Consider the following 19,721-nt stretch of genomic DNA (forward strand, 5'->3'; position numbering starts at 1 on the left):
AAATTCTTGCATTTTTAAAACGTGGTTCCTTTCTAGACCTTATTGCCATGTTTAACTGTCCTTCTCTAGGTCTAATAAAACCTATTCTCTCTGCTTTACTGTGGCCCCATGTTTTGATATGTGTGGCATTGCAGGCCAGCCCTCCCTCTCTGCCCTGCAGCACACGGGCAGCCAGGCTGTCCCTGGGCCCTCAGGGACACCCTTGCTGTCCCCAGAGCAACAGAATCTGAGAGGCTGTGTGTAACTGCTCCCACCTGGCATGGGAGCACACCGGCAGCTGCAGCCTCTCCTAATCTGAAAGAAAGTACTGAGGAGCAGCGTAATTTGCTTACTGGCTTCTATGAAACAGTTACAAACTGGCAGAGGTGCAAGAGGAGCTACTACTCTGCGTTGTACCCCTGCTGCAAGAGCAAATCCTTAAGGAGTATTAGGATTATTTTTTTTTCCTACCTTTTCTGCTTATTTTTTACTGCTTAGCACCTAGTCTTTCTATAGATGTTCAGTGCCAATCAACAAAATTAGTCCTTTACAATTAAGCAGAGCAACTGCAGGGAAGTGAAGCAGATCCCCTCTTTTCTGTGGGAATTCCATACAATGGCCTGGGTTGCAAAGGAGCACAACGCTCATCAGTTCCAACCCCCTGCTGTGTGCAGGTCACCAACCAGCAGCCCAGGCTGCCCAGAGCCACATCCAGCCTGGCCTTGGATGCCTGCAGGGATGGGGCATCCACAGCCTCCTTGGGCAGCCTGTTCCAGTGCCTCACCACCCTCTGGCTGAAAAACTTCCTCTTCATATCCAACCTAAACCTCCCCTGTCTCAGTTCAAAACCATCCCCCTTGTCCCATCACCATCCACTCTCACAAACAGCCGTTCCCCTCCTGTTTATCTGCTCCCTTCAAGTGCTGGAAGGCACAATGAGGTCTTCCTGCAGCCTTCTCTTTTCCAAGCTAAACAAGCCCAGATCCCTCAACCTTTCTTTATAAAAAAAGCTTGTAAAATGTTTCCATTTTGCTGAGGCTCTCCTTCCAGCAGATGGCAGCATGAATTCAGGCTTTCTAAAGAGTTTAGATTTTTTTTTTTTTTTTTTAAAGAAGGAAGGAAATGCTTAGGAGGCTCAAAATGCCCTCTTACAATGTTGTTTACAAGAATCACTTTTTGATAGAATCGGGAAAGATTTGATAACTATTGATCTTAATGCTAATAAATACTTTAAGGTATTCCTGTGTGAGAGTCAGAGCTCAGCGGAGAAAGATCGGGGAGGAGCTGGAAGGAGCTCTGCTCCTGACTGCAGGGCGCTTTCAGGCCCGCAGTTCGAATGGGAAAAGCAGTGCTGGGCTGCCCCCCAGCCCCCATGCAATGAAGGTCGGTGCCTCGCATCCCTTGGGTATGCTCAGCAAGAAGCAGTGCTAATGGGACACACAAATGATTATTTTGTACCACTCTTGGCCGCATTTTCAGTATTACTATTCTCTTTCCAGGCAGTGTCAGGACAGTGGAGCCAGTGACTGCAGCCGGCCTCGTGGGAAAAGGGCTTTTACATCCAGCTGTGTGTGACTGTCTGCTGGGGGAACCACCTCCTCCCCTGCATTGGCTGGGCTGCCAGCAAAGTACCCTCAGTTCTTCACTCACTGCTTTGAAATACCTCCCACATCTCAGCCTTTGGGATGCAGTTGCAGGACACATGAGCTTTCTCAGATTTTGATGATGGAGAAACAAGGCAGGGACTAATGTCTGTGCTGGCAAGATGTAATGGTTAGGGCTGATATACTGTGGCTGGCTCATACCTGGCCTGGGGAGCTAGAGGCAGCTTGTGTCCTTATTGTTTGCTTTTATTTTACAGCTGCTGGCAGATACCAAGAGAGCTAGATGAGTACATCTTTCTTATTCTGTTACCAAAAAAAAAAAAAAAAAAAAAAAAAAAAAGCAGAGTTTTAGTGTTTTATTTCTGTGGGATCACCATGTTCTTATGTGAACCAGGAAAGTAGGAAAGTAGGTAAGTGTAGGCAATTGTCAGCCTCACCCCACTGACATCCAGAGGTGGTGGTGTCTGTGGGCAGGTAACGTCACGCAGGATGCAAAGGGCTGGCTGTGAGCTCTTCATGTCCTCTGTTCCTTCTGCTCCAGATTCCAGCACACACGTGGAGCAGAGTGCCAGTGGATGCTACCACAGACCAACCAATGGATTTAACATTTTTGCTCCTCGTCCATCCTCCTCTGCCTAAGGGCTGAGTACAGCTCTGGGCAGGATGGTTCATATGAATGAAGCAAGTATGTACACACACCAAAGCAAACGTGTAGTATGTATCTGTAACACATAGGTATGTATAGCTGTGTGGGTGTGTACATCCCCGATGTGCTGCCTTTCCCTCCAGCCTGAGGTCCTCCTGCTTGGATCCTGGTGGCTCTGCACCTGGAAGGAGCCCAGAGTGCTGTGCTCTGACCCCGCACTGCTGCATGAGCGACCCGTTAGAGTGCTAAAGGAATGATGCACCGTGCCCACAGCCAGTGTGGATGCACAGACGTGTGGCCTGGCTCCTGATAAGCAACACTGCCTTTCATTACCCCTTACAATGGCGAGCAGCGTGGAGCCGTTCTCCTGGGGCAGGTGGTGTGCAGCGTGATGCTCTTGCTCTTCTCAATCTCTGTTTTCCCCAAGAGCCTCCTGTAGATAAAGCTGTGCAGTGTATCCCGCACACCTGTCTGCAGGGCTGCTGACCTCCTGCTGGCAGCTGGTGTTGGTCCCAGCCTGCTCAGCTGCTGCAGCCCGCGGAGCCGACGTGCAGCGTCCTGTGAGCGGAAGATAAGGCAGGATCTTGCTGAACTCTTCTTGGGCAATTTCTCTAATGCATTAGGCACAAACAATCTTTCTTTCAGAGTCAGGGATGTGTGTCTCATTCTAATTATTTTTTCCTCTTTAGCCCATTTCAGTTCAAGTTGTTGCCACAAGCGATGGTGATAATGTTCTCTTTCCATTGTTACTATAGAGAGGGGATCGACTATAATTATTTCTTAAATTGAGGTTTTCTTTCATTGAAAGTGTTAAAATATCTGGGTGAATGATAATGGATTCATACATCTCCCAGAGGATTCATTTTCAGGCTGGGCAGAACCGCTCCTTCCATCTCGGTCAGGACAAGACCTGTGTGCAGGGCTGCGGGGGACAGGAGCACAGAAGAGTGCTGATGCACCATGGCAGCATGCAGTGCTGTGTCCCTGTGTGCACACAGAGCTGCAGAGCTTGCTGTCCCTGTGGCCTTATTCCCCAGGGCAGAAGTTGGCAAGCAGCACTGGCTGATCTCCCACATCTGCTCAGAAGCATCGTGCTCTAAAACATCTGAGAAGACACTGTTCCTGCAGCACCAGCTGCTTGGGTTGAACCATCACCTGGCTGAAGATGTGCTGATGTAGTGCTATGCAGTGCAATGTGATTTCAGCTCTGCTGGCTACTTACCACCAAACCGGCACCCCACAACTCTGTCGTGATGCCTCACAGAGCCATAGCTGAGTTGATGTATGTGAGGTGTGGTCACCACAGACCTGATCTGAGCACTCCATTATGCTATCGAGTGCTATCAGCTCTCAGATGTGGTTTAATCTCCAATATAATGACCTTTACAACTTTCCTGCCATCTGAGCAGACTCCATGCCAGCTTGTAGCACAGTTATGAGTGTGAGCAGGAGATGGATGAAGATGAGTTGCAGTAGAGATGCTCGTGCTGGTTAGTCAATGGAACTGCAGCTTTGTTGAGGCTGCAGTCTTTTTCTCTTAGTACTGATGATGTTGAGATCTCTCCTTGGAAACTGAAGCATCGCTCATTGTCACCAAAATTGCTGTGGAGCAGTAGAAGAGCCTCTCCTCCACTGTCATCACCCAGTTGGAGAGTGGCACTACTGCAGGCTTTCCATGGTCTCTATAGGATCCCCAACGTGCTCTGTCACATCTGAAGCACGTGGCTGGAAGGTGCTGTGCTCTGCCCACACATCTTGGCAGACGATGAACCTGCTGATATGGGACTTGCTGAGGTGTGGTCTGAGTCCTGCTGAGCTCAGCAGCCTGCTTGGCACAGGAGTGCACTTCATTAAGTGCCTAGAATGTAGGAGATGAAGCCCCCCCCCCCCCCCCCCCCCAAAAAAAAAAGTATTAATGGTGCTCTATTTCCCTAGCCCTGTCTTCAATAAAAGTCTAATGAAACTATGTCAAAAAGGGTAAGTAACTGTTAGATGTATAATTAAACCTTCCTATTTAATATGGGGCACTGCAAGATCAAATGAATCGAGATTTCCCCTCTGGATATATTACCTTACTGAAAGCTGTCAATACTTTTAACTGGAAAGTCAGTAAAGATGTTTTCTTCAAAGAATGGGAATGTAAGTCACCTTGCTATTGAATATTAGTTTTAGGAGAAAAAAGTGAAGACTATACAGAAACATTGTTGACTGCTCCGGGGAGAGCAGGCAGTGCCTCCAGCTCTGGGTACTCAGTGTTTGGTGGTGTTGTTCTCAGCCCTTTGTTTACGGGTTCGTCGCCAGCATTCCATCCTGCAACAATCTGTGGTTAATAAAAAGATGGAGAACGTTACTGATGGCTCTTCCTATGAAAACAGTGGATGCTCGATTTCATCCTTCTTATCACATCCTTAAGGAAAGAAGAAACAGGTATGGGGAGCCCTGCACAGCTGGGGAAGGAAGGAGCCCCAGGAATGCTTCTGAGTGCTGCTCCGAACAGATTCCAGACACTGCAAAAGAGCAAAGCAGCTTTTAAAGTGCTGGGAAAAATAAACATTTTTAAAGGATTTCAGCATAGTTAACATAAAACATCTTGATTTATAAGAGTCTAATTATTACAATCATTAAAAGGCCGTGATTATCATTAAAAGGCTATTATCAGAAATGAAATGCTAAAAACAAATGTTATATATAAAATAAGATCATACATATTTCATAGAACATATTATACTGCAAAATAAGTTGTCACGTCGCCATGGCAATGACTTTTAAGTTACCCTTTTTGATGCCTTAATGCACTGCTCTGCATGTTGCAGCGCCAAGTCTGAATGTGCCCAATGCTCACAAGTTCCAACTGAGAACGAACCTAACAGGGCAATTATACACCTAGCTGGCCACTTGCATACGTAAACACTGTTTACAGCACAGGACACATCCTGCAGTGTTGTTGGTGTTCAAACTGAAGCTGGCAGGTGGTGAAGGTCTGCCTCTGCCTCTCCATCCTGCAGGATGGGGCTGTCCCTGCTCATTCCACTCCCCAGCACCCTGCAGGGCCTGGTGCCCTGGAACAGGGCACTGCTGACATAGCAGCAAGAACAGATCATCTCCTTGATGTCTGCTGGTTAGCATTCAATAATTTGGTGCCAAAGTTTAACTTTCAATATTGGGTTTTCTGTACCGTTCCCAGTACAAAGCACTCAAGCTTCAAAGGTACGTGCCTGGATCTCACAAACCACAGGCGTGTTTATCTGAGACCTTGATTGCTTGTACTTCTAGGTACCCCTTAATGAAGGAAGCCTTCAGAATGTAATTAAGGCAATATTAGTCTTCTCATCGTAATTAGATTTGAGGCTAGGATAGGTAGAAATAGTTTTATTGTAGGCTATGGATCTCCTCCAGATTGTGTTTCTGAGAGCGATGTTTGGCTGCAACAGTTCTAGAGAAAGAAAGGGGGACTTCTGAGTGATGCTTGTGCACTTAAATCTCATATCTTTATAGACATCCTCTTCCTTATTCGTGTCATGAGTATTGCCCAATTTTTGTACCAAAGAGCTGATAAGTCTGATAAGATCCAAGTGGGATTAAAATAAATTCTGTTTTGTGTCGCAGAAGAGATTTTATGTATCCGACCTCAGGAAAGCAAAAGACATCTGTGTGGTGGGTGCTGAAGTCTCCTGCATTCTCTCATTGCCTGGAATGGAAGCAAACACTCAGCCCTCAGGTGGCAGAGGGCACATACCCTTCCCTGAAGTTGAGGAGCTGAGATAGAATTATATAGAATGGCTTGGGTTGGAAAGGCCACCAACCTCCACATTTCACAGCAGCCCAGGCTGCCCAGGACCCCATCCAACCTGGCCTTGAACACCTCCAGGGATGGATGGGGCATCACAGCCTCTCTGGGCAGCTGTTCCAGCACCTCACCACTCTCTCTGTAAAGAACTTCCCCTAAAATCCAACCTCAATCTTCCCTCCCTCAACTTAAAACCATTTCCCCTTGTCCTGCTATTATCTACCCTTTCAAAGAGTTGACTCCCCTCCTGTTTGTAGGCTCTCTTTAGGTACTGGAAGGAGATGCAGTTATCCAGGTGAATTTCTTCCTGATGGTGTGGAAGTCCTGGTAAACATCCTCTCCTCTGTCACACTTTACTCTCTGGCCTTTCCTCCTTTCCCTCCCTGCTGTGCTCTGGCCCCCCCATCAGCCTTCACAGCCTGACAGGTCATTGCTGAGAGGTCGACACATAAACCAACATCATTCCCTGACACCTGGAGAAGAGGCCCTGGCAGAAATTGCTGCCTGGAACAACACACACTGCAAAATGCCCAGCATCCTGCCTCAGAAAACAGCCTTAGAAATGGAGACCTGTCTGCACCAAGCAGGAAATCAGTCTCTCCCTTTCTCTCCCACTATTTCTAGTGAAGCAACATAAGCTTTTCCTTTTGTGTCATTTTGTTTTTTCTTTTAATTTTTTATAGTTTTTTTTCCATGCTCTTTTTCTGTGCTTCCTTATTTTATTTTTTTAAGTTGGCTTTGTAGGGCAGCATGCCAGATCCATGAGTAGCTGAAAGGTGAAGGCACACTTAGCACACACAGGGCTTGTCCTATATCCTCACCCATTGATGGATCACAGCGTGGCCGTCCAAGGCACATTCCTGCAGACCCTTGATCCTGCAAGGCTAGAGAAAAGGGGCTGGAAAAAGACAGAAGATGTGAGGAGCAGGAAAAGATCTGTGGCTGCAAATAGCAGAAGGAAAGGAGGTGGGGAAGATTTTCAGGGGAGCTCTAAACGCTCCAGGTATACAAGCAATGTTTTGCACTTCACAGGTACTTTTCTTTTGTGGATTGGTGCAAGTTTTACTGCTTCGAGACAAGAAATAGGAATCCTATACATTTAATGGGATTATCCTATGTCTAACATGATTAATACCTGATTAGATATTGATTATTGAGCTGAAAAACTGGGGGAGAGGAGATAACTGCTAAGTGCAGCTCTTTATGTTAATCCATTAATACATTCAGCAAAAGAGGTAACACTTATTTCCTGATGATCCTTGAGCATCTTCTTTCTTGCTGCCCTTACTGTACCAAATCCTCCAATTTCCCAATTAAAAAACGATTCATCAAATTACAGAAAATAAAAATAAAAACATCAGGATTCACAGTTTGTTATTTCATTCCTCTGTGGACTGCAGGCATCTGCCCAGGATTAGCACATCTAAGAGGCAGAGAAAGGAGAAGAATATTTCTGTGTGAGTGCAGGTAAAGGATGAATTCAGGTGGGAGTTGAGCTGAGGGAGAAGGAAGTTATTTCAGTTCATTCTTGCCATGTTATCTTCACCCTGGTTGCAGGCTTTTGTATAAGTAGTGTAATGTCCCTGGAAGCAGCTATAGCTGTAGTACACCCAAACAGCACACCTCATAGATGGGGCAACACTGCAAACATGTCATTTCCACAATTTGGGTGCCTTCAGCAAGCTTCAAGGTGACACTGCAGTCACTCAGAAATTACACAGCTGTGTTAGTGACATTCATGTCATCCTGACACAATGGTGACATTAGCATCTAATTATCTTGTAGTCAATTTAACATCAGTCACATCTTGTATATCATGTATTGTACAGCCTCGACTAACTGAATCTCCTGGGGCATTAGATAAGTTCAGATCACCAAGAACTCTGGTGACTGAGAAAATTTGCAATAAATTTAGTAGGTGTTGAGGGGCGGAACTTTGTTTTGAATTATGGGATGCAACGCCTGGATGACTGGGATGTTTACAATGGGAAGAATGAATGGAAAGAGACTGGATTCAGATTGGCACACCTGTATGACCATCTGACTTCCAGAAGCTTCCCAGCACACCCAGGCATAATGTCTGCATAACACAGCAGCAGCCCAGACTGTGCAACATGGAAAAGGGTGTGGGGATACAGAATGGAAACCAAAAGTAGGAGAATCCTCATGATCAGCCCGGCACAATTACAGCTAACTGACTTCAAAGTCTTCAGCTTTCTCTTCTGCTTAGGGCATCACTAATTTCTCATCAGCAGCAGCTGAATACAGGGTAGTCACACCATTTGTAGCACCTGGGCAGCTCAGCACAATGGGAAAAGGTGCTTCACCAGAGGTGTGGTGATGGAAGGACAAGCACAATAGAGAGGTGCCACAAGGAAAGAAGTTTGCTTACCCCAATCAGAAGATTCCAGGTTTGCAGAGCAAAGCTCCACCAAGGAGGGATCCCCAAAAGAGATCCTTCCCTGGTGGCAGTCAGCCCTTAAATGGGATCTAGGAGAGGAGCAGCCAGGTTCCACCCCTCCCACCCCCATCAGTGAGCTGCCTTCACCTGTGCTCCCAGGGCTGAGTGGATCCTTTCCTCAGGTGATCTGTGCTTCAGGCTGTGACTCAGCAGATCCCATACAGTGTATTACACAGGATGGTGAAGCTTAGTTATATGAGCAGAGGATAAGGTGACCATTGCTAACGTTGCTGAAGGTGAAGGTTGCCTCTTTGTTGAGGCACCAGAGATCCCACCAAGGCTGGTGGGCAAATGGCCATTTTGCTACATGGCAATCCAAATGGCAGTAGGAGCAAATGGCCATTAAAGAACGCCACAGAAAAAATCCAGCCCTGATGTGGGGTAGATAAATGATCTGCACTAAGTGGCCGGTTATGCAGTCCTCAAGACTTTAAATTCTGCATCTCTGAGATGTTTTTTGTCTCTGGGTGAACTCTATTGAATGATGTTGAGTTCTCTGTAAAAGCATGCACATTTAAAAGATACTGCTGTTATTAATAATAAATGCTCCTGAAGAACAACTGATTTTCAAGGTTCTTGAAGGCAAGCACCAGAATGCTTTCCTTTATTTAATTAGATAGCAGTTGATGTGTTTCTCTCAAGAACTGTTTGTTGTAAATGTCAAGTTTTCTGCTTCTCAATATACCCCTTCATTTTTTTCCACAAACCATTTCTGATTCTGATTGATCTTCACTTGCTATTAATGTCTTCTTTGTTGTTTTACTCAAAACTATTATAAATTGATATCTGAGTCTAATGATACTCGTGCAAGAGCTCATAACAGAAAACAAAGCACAAATACTGCTTTACATCTCACTACTGTTGAGATGAGTATCTATTTTTATTTTTTTCTTCTAATGAGTGACCTGTTCTGGGAGCAGCTTTATGCTGGTGTAGGTAATCACACCGAAATGCCATCACCTTTCTTACTGCTTGCAGTCACTTATGGTAATTGCAGAACCTGGTTTTAATGGCATGGTTAGTAACAAATTGCACTGGCTACTCAGAGCAGTTGTCCTGATGTTATAAGTCAGCTGCCTCTATAGTCACAGGGGAAATCTTATCGTTATTCACAGAGACAGAGAAACAAACATTAAATTTAATTGCACCACCGAGCACCACTGTCATAATCTTTATATGACAGTTAATGCTTTCATTACTTATCAATTCACTTATTACGTTACTCTTTCAAACAGCTAAGCATCTAGGAAATTGGAGTAGATCTTTCTCTTCTACATATGTAAAGACGGATAAATGGCAGAATATGATTGAATAAGCATACTGAATAATTTTATTTTATATGAATAGTTTTACTAACTCCTGATGTCATCTTTATATACTTGATTAAATACACTTTCTTTTCAAATTTTAAAAGAAGTTTTCATCCATCTCACACAGGCCTTATTTCAACAAAGCTTGCAGTGCCTCGTTAGAATTTAGCAGATGCTAAAGCAGGTCTTTTTCAGAAGCATTCTTGGCACATGCCTGATCTGTACAGCTGGGTTTCAGTGTATTAATTCCTACTGGCGCGATCAACGTGTACACGAGTGATCCCATATCTGTCAGCAGTGTCTACGAGTTGAAAATTAGTTGTGTCCTTCAGTACTTCCCTGATTTCCCACACTGTTCTCCTGGAGAAATTGGCTGCTCATGGCTTGGGCAGGTGCACAGTTTGCTGGGTGAGGAGCTGCTGGGCTCCGGGTCATAGTGAATGCAGTGGAAGTCCTGCTGCTGGCTGCTCACCAGAGGTGTCCCCCAGGGCTGAGCACTGGGGCCAGTTTTATTGGACCTTTCTATCAGTGAGCTGGATGAAGGGATCGAGTGCACCCTCAGTAAGTCTGCAGATGATACCAGCTTAGGTGGGGACTGTCAGACTGCTTGAGGATAGAAAGGCTTTGCAGAGGGATCTGATTAGACTGGATCAGTGAGCTGAGGCAACTGCATGAAGCTGACCAAGCGTAAGTGCTGCTTTGCACTTGGGCCATAAGAACCTCATGCAACAGTACAGGCCTGGGGAAGAGTGGCTGAATATGTCCCATCCCTGCAGGCATTCGAGGCCAGGCTGGATGTGGCTCTGGGCAGCCTGGGCTGCTGGTTGGTGACCTGCACACAGCAGGGGGTTGGAACTGATGAGCATTGTGCTCCTGTGCAACCCAGGCCATGCTGTGGTTCTGTGATTCTTTGATATGTGCCTGGCAGGCAAAGACCTGAGGGAGCTGGACATAAGCCAGCAGTGTGCCCACGTGGCCCAGGAGACCAGTGGTATGTTGGCCTGCATGGAAACTGTGCAGCCAGGAGGAGCGGGGCAATGACAGTGTATGCCTTTGTATGTGGCAGTGTGGGACTGCACCTCGAGTGCAGTGCTCTGAAGAATCAGATCAATCAGGGAGTCAAACAGCAAAAAAGTCACACAATTGTATTTAAATTTTGATTTTACTTTAATGAGTTTCATGAAGATCTTTTGTGAAGCTGGTTTATATAGAACCGAAATGTAGTGGTCATTCCAAACCTATCCTGATATATGATTTCTTTAATTATCAGACTATATCTGATAATAAAAACGTAAGCATGGGTTGTTCAGTCTGTACAGGCACCCAGCAGTGAAGCCTGCTATGTGGTATTGCCTATGGTTGTGCTTTGCTGCAGAGCAGTTGAGTTTCACATGGTCTAGTTCTTGCTGAGTAAATAACTCAAAGAGTGTGTGAAAATTTCTGTTTGACATCTGGAGAGAACTTAGTTTTGGTCCTATTTTCTACTAGCCTTGCAGATATGCATGGTTGATAGCGGCAGAAGGAAAAAAAAAGGTACTACTAATTTGTCTGCTCGGTGTAGGGAACACAGGTAACTGCTGAACCTCTCTGTTTCATGCTGGCATCAGACAAGCTATATCCATAATTTTGCCTTTAATTAAAAAGGGGGATTGTTTTCTTTGTTCCCAGCAATGATATCAGTAATGTATCCAACAGCAGGCACAGTATGTGCCAGCTTTCTTCTGATTCAGTAATACTTGCTATGCACCTAGAATTAAGCTCTAAAACCAAAACTCTTCAGCAATCTAAGGCTTCAGCGTATTTCTGAATGATTATACTGTTGGTAATAAAGCTTTCACATGGAGTGAGAAGGAGATGAACATTAAAATAGTCAGGTTAAGTGGCACAATAATTGAACCTGCTAACAAATTGGGGAAGAACCCTTTTTGTAATAATTTATTTGCTTTGCATAATACTCGAGTCTAAAGCAAACTTTCTTCAGTGTGCTGTTGATGTGTGTATACTTGATATGCCACGTTAATAAAGCACATAAAAATTGAATAATCTGCAGGTTGTCTTCTTAATGCGCAGCCTTGCCGTTACCCAGGGTGTGCATAGAAAACGAAGAGCTCAATAATTCATGCACTGTGCTTTGTACTTGGCAGAATTCTGGAAGCCAGGGTAATCCTGCCTTGTAATGAAAGATCTCCCTGAAGTAAACCCTTCAGGAGGAACAAACCCCACTAAATGAGAGGAGCCTGGAGCACCAATCCTTGCTGTTTCCAACCGACGGCTCCCTGGTGTCACACTGCAGCTCCCTGGCCATCACAGTCACCATCACCCCTCAGGGTCTGCAGACTGTTGGTGATTTTGCCCACACTCCTGGCTCTGCTGTGCTTTGCAGGTGCTGAGCTGTCAGTTCCTGACCCTAAGTGAGCCCGCTGCAGATGGTGTTTCTCGAAGCAGACCTGATAGTTACACGTGTTGTCCCTTAGCCCAAGGCCAGCAGTAGCACTGCCTTGTCACAGCACAGAACTGCCTGCAGGGCAATAGCACTCGTGGGCTGCAGCTGCACAGCCGACCCCACACCAGAGTTATGCTGTTATCTGGCAGTGACAGTAGTGATAATAATCTAGCAGCTCTCAGCACCTCCGTGTTGCCTCTTCTACCCTCTCCATCACTACCTTCAGCACAAACGACCTGATGAAATCACCACACTCTGGGTCCAGGATCCAATGTGCTTTTGTCACTTCTAATGCAGCATCCAACTCACCACCTTCAGCACAATTATGAAGCAATAAACCAATAGCAGATTACCACCTTCATTTATTTTGTCGCGTAGTTTGATCTGTAGCTATCCAGTGATGGTGGTTGCAAGGCTGGCTCCTCTGTCTCACTTTTTGTTTCAGAAGCAGCAGACACTGCCAGCTTGGAACTTCAGCACTGCAGTGCAGTGGGGAGCAATCCTGGGATGGTTTGGTGAACCACCCCTGGCTGAAGGCGCTGCCTGTGGGCTGTGGGTGTCCCACTGTGAGGGTTGGCCATGGGCACGGCCCGGCTGGGATGGCAGCTGCTGGCGGCCCCAGGCCTGAGGGGCATCACTGAGATCTTTGCCAACCTTAATGATTCTGTATTTACATTATTCTTTAAACTGTTAGCACAACTGTGACAATTGCAGTGGCAGAGATGGCGTGTGTTTTTTCCTACCAAAATTGTGCTCAGTACGGCTACGACAGAATGACTTATCAGTGCTATACTTCGTGTATTGACTTCTAAACTACAGGGCTTAAATGTGCCTCTTAATTGTACATGAGATTTATGAACGTAGTATTAAATTGCTTGTCTGGGAGTTTTTCTTTTAAATAACAAAATGTAAATTGCAAAGCTTTTCTGAAGTTCACAAAATATTTGTCTATAGGTCTATCAGTTCCCTATGAAGAGCCAGCCAGTGCTGTGTTACCAGTGGCTTGCCTGGGGGGATACTGACAAAACATAGTTCAAATTAACACTAGCATAGATTACTCAGTGCATAAACTTGCATAGGCAGAATTAATTTGGCTTTTCCCCCACTTTTTCTGTCCCTGTTTCAGGGAACACCAGGGCCTGGAGCCGAGCAGCAGGTTGGTGGCTCTGTGGAGGTCTGCAGTGCCCCAGAGAGTTCTGCACCTCCGTGGGTCACAGGGAGGCTGAGAGCCGCTGTTTTAATAGAATGTGGAATGCATCAGGAAAAAGTCACCTGTCTTATTTTTAAGTCGTGTTTTGTTGTGTTTTTTTTTTTTTTAATTATTATTTTTAACAAGGGTTATGATTGGATTCTTCAGCAATGTGCCCTTCCAGGCTTAACCAGATTTGGAACCTGGCCATGATTTAAGTCTAGCTTATAAGTGACACAGAAGGTTACGTGGTTAAATGGTTGCCACATCCTGTATGTGGCCAATGATAATTGAGACTGTAACAGAAAAATGCTAGCAGCACCTGCAAGAATTAGCAAAAGGATTTGCTCTGCCTGTGCTAACATGGATTTTGATTTTGATTTTTCCTTCCCCTTTTGCAATTTCTGGCTAATGAATTTCTTGGCAAGAGTACTTGCCAAAAAAAAGCAAATTTGGTCAAATGTTGTAAAATTTTGCTGGCATACAAAATGAGGGTTTAGATTCCAGAATATACTTGCTAGAACCCATTTCAAATGTTTATCTTGCCAAGAGAAATATGAAACATAATCTGACTTGCTTGCAAACAGGCAGTAGACAATAATTTCTGGGACGTATCTGTGAATGTCTAAAAAATAAATACTACTTAAAAGCAAATTGTGGTCTCTCAGGCAAAGGCTTTTGAATAGTTAATTTCTATCTTCTGTTCATGTGACTTGCAGTGCACACTGTGACTTCCTAGAACTTCACAGCTGAACACAACTCAGGAGCTCATTCAGTGTTGGTGTCAGTGCCCATGGCTGAGTGATCAGAAGGCACTGAGACCAGTGTGTGCAGCAGGGACGTGTGGGCTATCTGCTCACCCATACGTCTGCTCCCTCCCCGAAGGGTGCTGGCAATAGTCACTGCAACTCCCACTGCTCCAAGGCTGTGAGCAGCATTGCTCCTTTCTGTCCATTTGTCCAGCCCTTCCCAACAGTACCTCTCAAAGCACAGTACAAAGAAGGCCAGCAGTGTCACCCATCATTTCCGGATGGGAAAATCACAGCAGCAGAGCACTCAGCTAGAGGCATGCATGTCCAGGCTCTGGATGAACCTCTGCTGCATTTGATGTCATCAGAGTTATTTTAATTCTAAGCTAATTTTTTATATTGTCAGACTCAATATCATCAGTGTCGCTACCACGCCTATCTGCAGCAAGGCCATCGCTGCTCTGACACCATGGTCGTGGGTGTCACTGCTGATAATTTAAGCTTGACATTTGAAAGATTAATTTACCATGAAAATGACCCTCAGGAGACTAGTTCAGACACAGGATGACTCATACGTGGAAAATTGGATGTCTCATTGTTTCAGAAGTTCTAATTAACTTTGTTTGATCATCAGAAGTAGTGACTACAGATAGATCATGGCTTCCCATTTCATTTCACTGGGATGGCCACAGGGATCACATCCCTGGTTCCCATTCTTGGGTGGGTGGTTGGTTTCTGTGTCATGATGGAGCTGAGTTGGTCCATTTGCATCTCCTGCGTTTTCATTGAGAAGGCCAAAAAGTATCTGTTGGATGAAATTGGAGAAATTGTTTCAAACACATATTTTTCTGGATAACTTAATCAAATATTATTGCAAACGTTTTTAAGCTCTTTGTGAGCTGTGCTGAGGTGAGGTGGTACACGTCATTGCACATGAAAGAGGTAGGAAGAGGAGGGGGATTCAGCACAACCAACAGCATGAACCAGTCTAGCAGTGTGCTAGCAGTAGATGAAAAGAAAATAATTTCTTTGTTTTCATTTTCTTGGTTCCTCTTTGTGAAGTGAGGTCACGCAAAGGCTCCAACACTCCGTGCTTTACATATTTTGAGTCTGACAGCCTGTGCTCGGAGTTAGCAGTCATCCAGGACTTGGTCTTCTTTTGGCTAATCACTATCTAAACGTTAATAATGGATCTTCAGCAAGCTATTCAGAGTGCTGATGTGTTGTTTTGTTTTCTTTTTTAAATAATAATTGAATTTTCTCTATTGGGGTAAGACAACACCTCTTCTGCAATGAAGTGAAGCTCTGAGTTTGCTCTCACCAGAGCTGCCCTCCTCTGCTTCACCATGGCCCTGCTGCATGGCTGCTGTTTGTGCTTCAGGCTCCTGCACTTCCTCACCTCTGTACTCATCAGGTACCCCTGATGGCAGAGCTGTTGGCTGTACCTACAGACTCCCCTCTCCCTATCGATCCTGGGGCACTGGTGTTTTTTTCCCCTTCATTCCATATGTAACAGCTCTGTCTGGAATTGGTTGAATGCTTCCCAATGGCTCTTGCTTGGAATCTTGGCACTGGTGGAGTTGGAGGACAGACAACTCATGCATTACATTTCATAGAACAGATTTCTTTTTTGAAGAAAAAAGCACCCAAAAAATCTGTATTCACAAAAAGCATTTTGTAGCACGTGTCAAATCCATCTGCACAAGTAAAACACGGAAGGGAGGTAAAAACTGTTATTAAAATGGAAATGCAAAAATTCTATAATAGATAGGGGGCTCAGATGACCCTGCTTTGGCTGCTGCCAACCCTACGATTCTCAGTGCATGGGTCTATGCACACAGTAAATACATCTCCATCAGCACAGGGGAGCTCCGGCTGACATCTGTGAGCCACTTTGTGCACAGTGCCGGGGCTACTCGCAGCCACTGCTCCCAGGCCAGGCTGTGGGCTGGCAGCCAGGGCCCAACAGTCACCTCCCAAGTTTGTTTGCTTGTGTTCACTAAAGTAACTAAATTCTGAGTGCAACGCTTCCTCGGACCATCTCCTGTGGGATTTTATCTGAGCTGGTGTATGGGCGTGTTAAGTGAAGGCAGAGATTTCTAGTCACTGAAAGCCATTATTTAAAAGATTTGTGCCTGTAAAGAAGCAGCTAGATGCCTACTGGGATATTCTAAAGACTGAATTATTTTGGAAATATGCTTAGTTCTTAGTAATGTCAGTATTTTTGTCAAACAAAATCTAAGCTCTCCTTTTTAGGCTCTCTCTTCGCTCTCCTATGAGGACTCTATCCTGGAGCAGAGGAGGCTGAGGGGACCTTATGAATGCCTAAATCCCTTCATGGAAGTGCAAGGGGACAGAGACAAGTTGTGCTCAGCAGTGCCGGTGCCAGGCCCAGAGGCACTGGGTGCAACCTGAAGCCTAAGAGCCACCCCTGCTGACAGGCAGTGTGCTGTGCTATGGAGAGATGGAGCCCCAGCACAGGGACCAGCAAGGTGCTGGAATCTCATTCATAGAGATCCTGTAAAGCCACCTGATGTGGTGCTGGGCACCCTGCTTGCTGGCGCAAAGGCTGGAGCAGAGGGACCCAGCGTGGCCCTACCAACCTCAGCCATTCTGTGATCCTGCATCTCTAGATAGTTGGAAAATTGGGGCGGTTAAGAGCATGTTTTATATCTAAAGGCCATCAGGAGGTTGGCATCTGAATGCCACCATGGCAAATCACAATGGCAAGCTCCCAAGTGGACATTTTATCTCACTGTGTCCTTTCCGCCTCAGCCGGCTACAGGTCTGACTGCACACTGTGTTCAGAGCTGGGACGTGTGGTCAGGATGCAGTGGTGGAAATCTGAGAGCCCCAGGTGAAGGAGGAAGCTGCTGTGTGCCTGGTGAGATGCTCCTCCTGCGCTGGGAAATGCCATTAGTGCAGCTACATGCTGGAACCAGGAGCTGTTGCAGTGCACTTTAAAATTGCACTGCAGTGCCCTTTAAAACTTCTTACCGTCAGAACAGCGTCTGTCTGTGGGGAGTTCAGGAAATCAGTGCTGTGCAGCGAGAGTAATGTGAGCACTCAGAGCAAAGACATTAGTGGACAATGTAATAAGCAAGCGAGCAAATGAATACCTGGAGCCATTTATCATGAATGGGAGATGCAGGCAGAGCACTCTGCAGTTCTGTTACGGGGAGAAGCAGCTCCATGACAGCTTGTCTATCAGTGTCAAGGAGACTCTCTAATTTACTGATATCTGGAGATGGCTGCCTCTGGGGGAAATGAAGACCATGGTTATTCACTCAGGCACCAGCCAATGCGTGGAATATGCTGTGTGCTGCGTGGAATGGTGCTGGTAGCACTGTGCCAGAGCAAGAGCCCTGCCTGGTACGTGCAGTGCTGAACATACCTTTCTTGAGAACAACTCTGGAGATCTGCCCAGATGGTGCACTACATCCGTACCTCCAATGTACCAATTAGCATCTGAGCAGGCAGTGTGGATGGTTACCAGCACTTTCTCTGTGGACCTGGTATTGGGATTTTAGTACTTCCCATTAAAAAAAATAAAAAGAAGTCCTGGCTGCAGCCTGCTAGCTGGCAAGTGCAAAACCCTGCACCTGTGTGCTAGGTCCTGCCTGGGCAGTGAGCAGCACGCCTGCCGCCTCGGTGCCTGCCGGGCCATCTGCACCGTGTCACATGTGATTTGCACTGGAGTGGGAAGGATCACCTGGAAAAAGGAGCACAGCAGCAGTGCTTCTCCAGAGTTGTCTCCTGCCCTTGCATCTTTTATGCTCCACACCGCCATGTCTCTCTGGCTGCGATGAAGGAGGATGTGCTCAGCACTGGCAAACACTCCCCCACTGCAGAAGCAGGCAGGAAGGTGCAGCTCTGTTGGTCGTGGCACACGGTGCGGGTGGGCTCTGTGCCCGGTGAGTGGGAGAGTGAACCTGCACAACTGGGGAGGAGAGTACTTCGGTTTGCATCCTCCCTCGGTAAGAAGGTTATCGAGAAGATGCTGTAAGAGGATGGGAATTCACTCCAAAGCCATTTTGGATTGACAAGTTATAATGGCATCAGCCACAATAGGAACTCCATTTTGTTTGCTGTTAATTTTGAGTCATTCCAGTAAATGTTAGCTGAGAACTGTTTTAACTTGTTTAACTTCTCTCTGTGTAATGGGAAGCAGATACACTCCTAAACTGCAGAGTGCACAGAAGGGTTTTGAGGAGTGCAGTGCTACCCACATACATGCACAGCAACATACGGACCAATGGAGAGAAAAGGAGGCAATGAATTCAGGCCGTGGTGGTGCCAGTGTATCATGTTTCCCTGTTTAAACTGTGTTTAAATACAGTGACAGTATGAAATTATTACTGGGATGAGGTGGGCCATTGACCAGTTTTCCATCCATCCACAATTCAGCTTCAGTTCCTCTACATGAGAAAGCAATGCATCATTGTTTCTTTTGTCTCCCATACAGGTGTGATTCATGGCTCTTGCTCAGGCTGGGATAAATCTGTTGGTAGGAAATGTGCCTCATTTCTAGGAGGGAGGATGACACAATCCGTGTCCTAGAAGTCATTCAATCAAAAGCTGTGATATGGGAGCACCGTCATGCAAAGACATGCTGGTAAGCCTCAATTATCAGCCCAATTTCTGGGGAATTTTACTACCTGGTCCTTCTCAGTGCTTCTGTGTTCTTATTTTTGTGTTTCACTGAACAAGTTTTGGCAAGCACCACGAACGCTTTTGTCCTTTGCAGTGAAATAATGGAAGTTTTTTCCATTGCACTATTTTATGGCAGCATAAAATTTCATGACATTTATGAAACTTTGTGTCGTGGAGCAGGTGGCTTGTTAACTTTTATTTTATTTTACTGGTCTCATTTGTACACATATGATATTCAATCTGTGTCACAAATTGGTGAATTATGCTAAGATATTATCCGATACTGCTATCTGAGGAACGTGATGGTGACGAAGCAAGCAGGTGTATTTCTCTCGTCTGGGTCTTGGTGTTACATTGAAGCGCTCCCTCCTACAATGGGTGTTGGGAAAGGAGAGCAGCCAGGAGGCTGGGGGAAGGTCAGCTGCTCATGGTTTGTGTGTAACTTCAGCTGCCCGCTGAGCTGCTCTGCCCCTGTTCTACCTAATTAAAGGCACTCTGCAAGCCCGAGCTAACTGGGCTTAATATTTCTGGGGGATCTCTAGAATACTGTGGCAGACTAGTGGCTGTTGTGGTAGAAACACGGAGAAATAGGGAAGAGAAATACAAACAGTTGTAGTAGGCAAAGCCTGGATTGCCATCTGATGCAGAAGCTGCCCCAGTGTGCTGCTGGGTGCTGGCTCTGCAGCGGTACGGCCGGGCTGTGCTGCAGCATCCAGCATCCTCCATGTATCCACGTGGCTACAAAGGCACATGTAAAGATGCCTCACTTCCACCAGCTGCAGGGATCCCTACAGCGCTGGGATGAAGGCTCCTGGCTTTCTGCAGAGGCAGCTGTCAGGCTGGTGCTTTGTATGATGAGGGGGTTATTGAGTGTCCTGGTGGAAGCTGTGTTTAAGGCTC

The 19,721-nt window shown here is 45.9% G+C and overlaps 1 long non-coding RNA gene across 1 annotated transcript; it reads right to left on the reverse strand.

Moving 5' to 3' along the window:
- Window positions 1–5,222: 5,222 nt before the first annotated feature.
- On the reverse strand, window positions 5,223–8,453 carry LOC125693569 (uncharacterized). Its single transcript, XR_007377155.1, has 3 exons — window positions 8,409–8,453; window positions 6,838–6,914; window positions 5,223–5,917 (listed from the first exon to the last, which is right to left on the reverse strand). It is a non-coding gene; the product is annotated as an uncharacterized LOC125693569 (long non-coding RNA).
- Between the last annotated feature and the right edge of the window lie 11,268 nt (window positions 8,454–19,721).

Source organism: Lagopus muta, chromosome 5, assembly GCF_023343835.1.
Source record: "Lagopus muta isolate bLagMut1 chromosome 5, bLagMut1 primary, whole genome shotgun sequence".
NCBI classification, from domain to species: Eukaryota; Metazoa; Chordata; class Aves; order Galliformes; family Phasianidae; genus Lagopus; species Lagopus muta.